Source organism: Octopus bimaculoides, chromosome 4 (assembly GCF_001194135.2).
Source record: "Octopus bimaculoides isolate UCB-OBI-ISO-001 chromosome 4, ASM119413v2, whole genome shotgun sequence".
Taxonomy (NCBI): domain Eukaryota; kingdom Metazoa; phylum Mollusca; class Cephalopoda; order Octopoda; family Octopodidae; genus Octopus; species Octopus bimaculoides.
In genome coordinates this window covers 46,166,128-46,174,391 of record NC_068984.1, presented here as the reverse complement: position 1 = coordinate 46,174,391, position 8,264 = coordinate 46,166,128, and the positions used below count along the sequence as shown (strand labels likewise).

The 8,264-nt window shown below is 34.7% G+C and overlaps 1 protein-coding gene and 1 long non-coding RNA gene across 3 annotated transcripts in view; one reads left to right on the top strand and one right to left on the bottom strand.

The window, feature by feature from the left end:
- Window positions 1-8,264, top strand: part of LOC106884508 (potassium voltage-gated channel subfamily KQT member 1) — a 717,249-nt gene that overhangs the window by 124,049 nt on the left and 584,936 nt on the right. The gene's annotated exons all lie outside the window — the stretch shown is intronic.
- LOC106884516 (uncharacterized) lies at window positions 6,136-7,236 on the bottom strand. Its single transcript, XR_001411254.2, has 2 exons — window positions 6,937-7,236; window positions 6,136-6,229 (listed from the first exon to the last, which is right to left on the bottom strand). It is a non-coding gene; the product is annotated as an uncharacterized LOC106884516 (long non-coding RNA).

Sequence of the window (8,264 nt, the reverse complement as noted above, 5' to 3'; positions counted from 1 at the left end):
GTGGGGGGGGGGGCAGTCAATTAGGTCGACCTAAGTACGCAAATGGTACTTAATTTATCGAACCCCGAAAGGATGAAAGGCAAAGTCGACCACGGCGGAATTTGAACTCTGAATGTAAAGACATGAAATACCGCTAAGCATTCCGCTCGGCGTGATAACGTTTCATCAATTGAAATATTGAAAACATTAATATTGAAACCGTATCCTAAGTTAAAATATTGAAAACTTTAAGACTAACAATAACAGTAACCATTTAAAATTAGAAAACCAATGTTTAGTAGGCTAAATATGTGTTTGATTGTTTAGTTAAGAAACGTGTAAACACCGGATGACAAGTAGCAATGGCGAGGATTCATATGTCTATATACAAACAGAAACAAATGAACACACATGTATACACACATATATATACGTGTATATACAGGCAAAATTACAACCACACTCACTTACACACTCAACATCCTTGGTTAACTATGTTTACATATTTGTATATTCATCTGTGCCACCTGTATTTCTCAGCCAATTTCTTTACAGCTGGAACTGACCAATGTGAACCCATGTATACAGATAGTTTCAATTACATTTCCTGCAAACTTCGGTTAGCCACTTAAAAAAAAAAAGAAAGAAAGTTCAGCTTTTCATGAAACCTATATATATACTGTGATGTATGTGTATGAGTGTGTGTGAATGAATGTATTACCACATATACATATTTATGAGTTGAAGTGTTACCTATAGTCCAGACAAGGAAAATACTCGCTTGGCTAATTCATTAGGAAGAAGGAAAGAAGAAAGAAAAATATCTTCACGCACACGCAATCCCATGTATACATGTGTCGACACAAACACAGATATACATACAGACATAAAATACATACACACACACACACACACACACACACACACACATATATATATATATATATATATATATATATTATATGTATATACTATATGTACATAGGCATACGTACATACATATAATATATGTGTGTGTATGTTTGTATGTATATATCTATGTATATGTAAGTATCTGCGTGCCCATGTATGTATTTATGCATAAGATTATATCTATGTACCTCTGCTTTTTACTTATTTGCTATATATTAACACCAGATAATTACTAAGTTGAGAAGAGTATGAAACGGTTTAAGAGGATATTTATTACTTTAACTGGTATAGATCACTATTGTACAGATATATATGTGTGTGTTTGTGTGTGTGTGTGTGTGTGTGTGTGTGTGTGTGTGTGTGTGTGTATGTGTGTGTGTGTAGAATAGTTTCTGGATTTGGACATAGCTTTATCATCCTTAATATATCTATACTTCTCCCAGAACTGGTAGACCATTTTGTATGCTTATGACGTCAATTATTATTTATTTATTCATAAAGTTCAGAATCCCACATTTTTCTTGTTCTACTTACTATGAAGACAAGATGAGTTATGTCAAATATATTGACTGACTATAAAGAATTCGGGGAACTTTTTTTCAGGAGCATAAGTTCAGTTTCTAATGAATAGACGTGACAATGTAATTTCCTTCCCCAATCGGAGCCAATTCACTTACGTCAATGAAAACGTTGCTAAGTGTGTTTTCATATATAATTTATTTATAGTAATAGTATTCTTAGTAGCCTTTTGGGTATTGAAACTGTTCTTGATAATATTAATATTTATTCTCCTGTGAATGCAAATCCAGGAAACCAATGATCGTTTGTCTTCCACTTAGAAGGCAAATGATCATTGTTATAGAATGCCAGTACAAACATGGTGAAAACAATGTTATCTTATAATCAATACAGTAAAATGTTTATATATGCTTAAAGCATAGGTTCAGTTATAAACTTGCTGTAGAATATAACGCGGGTGTGCAATAAACCCCACGTCCTTGGTATCCTAGTGGGAATATCGGAGTGACATGGGACTGCATATGATCAAAACTTGAAATTTCCTTTAAATCTGCTACCATGATGCTATGTGAAAACATCTCCTAGCCGTATAAAATATGTTTGCTATTTCACACAAGGGTAAGCTTATTTTCATAATTAGGAGTTACTGTCACAGAAAGTGGGGTATGATTATTTTTTGCTTGCTTCAACCGAGCTCTGACTTGGTGTCCTTGCCATCCATTCACCATATCAAACTAAGACAATTCCATTCAAATCATTACATTACGTTATCTTCCACTCCACTATTTCTTTTTCTCTCTCTCTCTCTCTCTCTCTCTCTCTCTCTTTCTTTCTGTCTCTCTCTCTCTCTCTCTCTCTCTCTCTCTTTCTTTCTGTCTGTCTGTCTCTCTCTTTCTCTCTCTCTCTCTCTCTCTCTCTCTCTCTCTCTCTCTCTCTCTCTCTCTCTCTCTCTCTCTCTCAGGCAAAGGTAAATACGGTGAGATTTCTATTGAGAATAGAGGCATAAGATATTTGTTTTAAGATTCACAATCTTGCTTCGTAACTACGTTATTCCAGGGTTCATATCACTATGGAATATCCTATCAGGGTTCATATCACAATGGAATATCCTATCAGGGTTCATATCACTATGGAATATCCTATCAGGTTTCATATCACTATGGAATATCATATCATATCAGGGTTCATATCACTATGGAATCTCCTATCAAATGTCTTCTACCATGTAGTTAGTGTACCCAACATACTGTCAGTGGAATTTGACGGGAGGAAATCCTTGAAATTCTGTTATCCCCATACCTGAAGCGAGAAAACCGAAAATCAGGGGCATTTCGAACGAAGACCTTGTGATATCCATCCATTCTACAGCTGGTTATAATTCTTGATTTCATAGATATATTGAACCAGTCATAGGATCATTGGAAACCTTTAAAACAATGCTTTTGTTTTCCCATAGAGATATGAAAGAACTATGACATTTACTCCGGCGTTCTTTTCGTTTTGTTTTTTTCTTCCTTCTATTTTTCCTTTCCCTTACATTTGCTCCATTACTTCCCTTAGGTTAATGGCTCATCCTTATACTTTATTCTTATATTTCTTTCATTTCTTTCGTTATTTCTCCCAATCTTTCTCACCTTACACGTGCTTCATTTTCTCTATCATTTCCATTTGATTTTGCTTTGGTTTTGTTTATTTTGTTTATTTCCTTATTTTACACACACACACACAAACATACACACATACACACACACTCACCACACACCGCTTCTCACACTTCCTTTTCGTTTTTGAAGTTCTTTGTACTTCCCCTCCCTTTCTATCATTAATCCTTCCTTTACACTCTTTTTTATTTTTTCCTTTCACTCTTTATTCTCTCTTTAGTATGTTCTTTTTTTTTCCGTTCTGTTTATTGTTATTATCTTTAATATAATTATCTCTTTAATATAATGATTTTCCCTCCTGGAAATACGTCTGTGAAACTCAGACAAAGGAAAATAAAATATAAAGCAAAATACGAGTACCAAAAAAAAGACACAGAAGTAAGGATGACTTGTTTACCTTCTCGCGGCAATAGCAGAACCTATGACGTCACAATAGTGTGACGGTACACGATAAAGGTTGCTAGTTTAATATTCCAAATAAAGCATCGCAGAAATAGGAAAATTGAAAACAGAATGATTCATTCATTCAATATCACTTTAACAGCTGTTGTTATTGTTGTTATTGTTTAACCTCCAAGTCAACCCTCAACGAGAAGACATGGCATAAATATTCCAGTTATCATCATCCTGCCTTTTTAAGGGTTTCTAGGACTACAATGTAAAATATCGTTTTCAGTTTTTAAGACAGGAAAATGAAACATTTCGAAGTTCGCTGAGGGTTATACGGTTGCCATTTTTTGTACGATCTGCTACCACATAGAGGCTCACTTATCAACTCCCTCTTCCACACTACAAGCGCCATCATTCTCACAAATTTAACGGCAACTTACATGTTATTGCAAAACAGATCTATAATAGACTCTTCGTCGTCCCTTATCTTCACTTACTTGTCTCTTTGTACCTGTATATACTTCTTAATGCATCCTTAAAAGGATTGCACCCCAACAAATGTTTTTGTTCGCATTATATTTCTCTGAAACATAAATCTCTGTTGTTGTCTAATATATATATATATAACTTAAACCGTTTTATTATCTAATCTTTAAAGTTGTTTCTGTGTATATGCGTTACCGAGAAGGTGGAATAACACCGAAGTATGTCCAACGCTATTGCCTTACTTACGAAAGACGAGGCTCCACTGCATAGCCACATTCAGTTTCAGTTTAACTTTGAGTTACATCCCTATATTTCTTGACTAAAATAAATCATTTAGCTAGTCATTGTGTCTGGTTCACTGCATTAGTAACAGCGTAACTTCTACCATAAAATGTGACGGTCCGGTGACTAGAAAATTACTGTTGGAAAGTAATGATTATTTCATTAAATTATAGCACTGAATTCAAATTATCCAAGTGGATGCGACGCGTTACTAGTTTTTGTTTTGTTTCTTTTTATAGAAATAAACAAAATTGTTTCTCCTTTACTTATTGATTCCCATTCAATCTGGTGAATAATCTCTAAACGCCACCAGAATGTCACCCAAATATGGTTGATCACCACAGGATTCTACGACGAGGAAACGAAGGAGATTCAGGAAATTTCAAAGGCTTGGTGTACAGAGAAAATGTGGTATGAAAAGTTTTTGTTTCTAGAACTCGTTTCTGAGTGATAAGATGTGTAAGATGCATGGGCACCACGATAGAGTGAGTATAAAAGAAGTCACACTAACTGAGGTAATGGCCTACAAAACGGGAACGATAGACCAAGAACGGCTTACACAACGAGAACAGCTTATGTGGTCACAGACATCAGATATTGTGTTGGTGTGTGTCTGTATGTAGTGTGTGTATTGCATACAATCAGTTTAAATGTACAGAATTACTGTATATGGTACATATTCATGGTAAAACTTTCTAAACTATTCTGTAGTAAGGTTCCCTGATATGATGCTTATACACTATATGAATATAAATGTGTGTGTGTGTGTGTGTGTGTGTGTGTGTGTGTGTATGCACGTGTGTGGTGGATGTGCTTCTCATGTATATAACAGGCCAGTTTAGTGTCGAGTGCGTAGATTGTTATTGCTATCAACAAGATAACTTAAGAAACCAATCTAACAATGATCATCCCCTCTCATATGTAAGCTTACATTATGAGATATAAAGAATTTGTAGCGGTAGCTAGATAGTTGAATGATCTACCTTGCAAGAAAGATTATAGAGCAACCTTCCTTCTCTAAGTTTTTTGAAGCATCTGTGTCATGAGACGTGATTCTTAATCATTCAAGAAAGTTAGCGTTTCTTCTGGAAGTTTCTAGAATGTCTAGCTTTCCATTTACTAAAAAGTGCTTGGTAACACAGCTCTTCGCTTCTTAGTCGATTAGACTTAGAGCCATTCACGTCATTGCTATGTCGATCTATTTCTCTACGCCACATGACTGAAAGCCACCACTTCACTGTTATTTCTACATTTTCTATCTGAACATTCTTGCATAGATTACTTCATTCAACTGTATTCTACGTTTTGATTCTGTGTCATCATCGACCAATAAAGAAAATATATTTTTTATGTAGTAAATATATAAATCTTGAATTTATTCTTCATCTCTTTATGAACTATTGTAATAACGTACTCGCAGCCACATCAAAACCTTGTACTGACTATATAGTTTCCCCTACAAATTGTTTAAAGACAATACGTGTAGCTTGATGGGAACTTCGTTGCTATTTCTTGCAGGTTCACTAACTATGTTAAGTCTCCTATGTGTTGGTTGTGCGTGTGTGTATTTTAATATGTTTCGCGAATGTCTTTGTCTATATTTATGCGTTTATACTTGTGTCTCTATGTTTTCCTATGTTTTTAATCTCATTCAACAAGCCGCATACTGACCGATACAGCTGGATCAACATATACCTCTGCCAACCATCGTTTCCTGTTGGTATTCTCATTACAGCATCAATCTACTATTGCTATATCTTATATGAAAACGAGAACACACACTCACAATCCATCCGCTTGAGTGGACAACTCAACAGTCGACTTGAATTGAGAGCCAACTATAATATATTGCAGTGTATCTATCGTTTCTTTGAATAGACTTGAAAAATTAGAGTAGACATTGATATATATTCGTCCCAACGCGTCAGATTTATTTAACGTCAAAAATAGCTCAATGTCAACACTAAGTAAAATATTGCCGTACTGGAAAACCTGCCGGGCTGGAATAATAAGCAAAAGGTTAATTAGCTTTTGATATAAATTTCATCAGCTGTCATGCGATTGTCAGGCGGTTGGTGTATAATATTTGTCGATGCATATCAAAAATAAAAGATCAAAATGTTTGCCAATTATGAAGCACAAAGAACAAGTTTAATATCGCATCATATACAGACAATGTTTTATTTTTAATCTAGTATTTATTTGTTTATTTATTTCTTTATTCGCTAATGTATTCATTCATTTCGTGATTATCTATCTGGTTTGAAACACATTAAAATTTAGATGATATTTCATTACGTTGGATACTAATTAGGTTCTGGTGTCTTGGAACAATTTTTTTTCATGATTACTTGAACACAAATGCATATATACATCGATATATGAATAAGTAAGTTCATAAAAGAATATACATACAGGCATAATTATCATATGCAGAGAAATAAGTATATAAAAATACATGTATAAAAATTGATACGTAAAAAGCATGCATGCGTAAAAACATACACGAATACAGACAGACGTAGAAAGAACATACCTACATGTTTAATATATATATATATATATACACCGTTCAACTCGTCACTCACTTGACTTACCATTATTCACACCCACAAACACTTCCCACTCCACACACATTGGCACCAAACACATTTCATCTCCCACACCACACACCATTATCCTCAGTACAAGAAAATTATTTAAGCACCTATCTAAATTTATCTTCAATTCTTGTTGGCACTAGAAATCTATTCAAAACGATTCCCAGGTTCAGATATCTGGAGTATCAAGAGGAGAATTAAACGAAAATATTAGCAGGAATGTGACACCAGCGAAATAGAAGTATCCAAAAAAAATACAAGCTCTTCAATGACGTCACAATGTTCATATTTAATCATAAAGGAGTTTCACTGATTAATTTCTAAAGAAAAATGCCCTGTGTCAAAGAAGAGAGAAAGGAATGCAACATCCAAGAGCTGAAATGTTTAAAGCATCGGACAAAATCCATACTTGAAAAGAAATTTTAATTTGTATAAGCTAGATGAAAGAGAAAAGCATGGACATCGGTGACCCTCGTTGTTGGTTAGGTTCGCGGGATATTCTATATAATTTAATCAATGTCGTATCAAAAGCCAAAAACGCTAAATTGCGGATGATATTTGATAGGAGTTGCTTGTAGGAAAGAATTAATGTGGGATTTGAGAAGACAGGCTCAACAAGAATGATGAAAGAAGTTACGCGTATGCAAACTACGTTTGAGTAAAATTATACGAATCTATCTTGTGTAGAAGAGTAGAACGGGATTTGTATAACAAGAGATTAGCAATATACGATCAGTTGAGAGAGGATGTTCAATTAATTGAAATGTGTGATATGTTGTGATGCCTCAAGGAACCACGCAACTTCGTACAAAGGATATTGGCTGTTAAATCAGAATCGTTAAGTGGGCGAGATAACGAGTAACCTCTTCATAAGATTGTAGCCTATTGCATGTATAATAGCCACACAAAAATTTCTTGTGTATTTCTAGAAGAAAAGTGAAGAAAGATACAAATTTAGTATTCTCTAAAGCACACAAAGACTGGGTGCACAGGAAAAGTGACCCATAAAATAACTTTTGAATTTACAACTCATTTCTATATTTTGGGTGATCTCAACATCAGTCACAACTATATTTTTTTAATGCTTTCAATCTCCGGATATAGAATGAGTGCGACGATCGCCCTCGGGTATTAGCTTATCATGCCGACACTGTTATTTCAACCTCGACTAGGAGAGATGAATTCTTCTCTGTTTATCATCATTATTAGTTAGGAGAAATATAAGGACACTCACATACACAAGACACATTTTTGACTTAGAAGCACAGATTCATGCAGATTCACATACAGACATACACAACTACATGCAGACATACGCATGCATACACACACGCGCACACACACATACACACACGCACACGCACACACACACACACACACGCACACACACACACACACACACACACATATATATATATATATATATATATATATA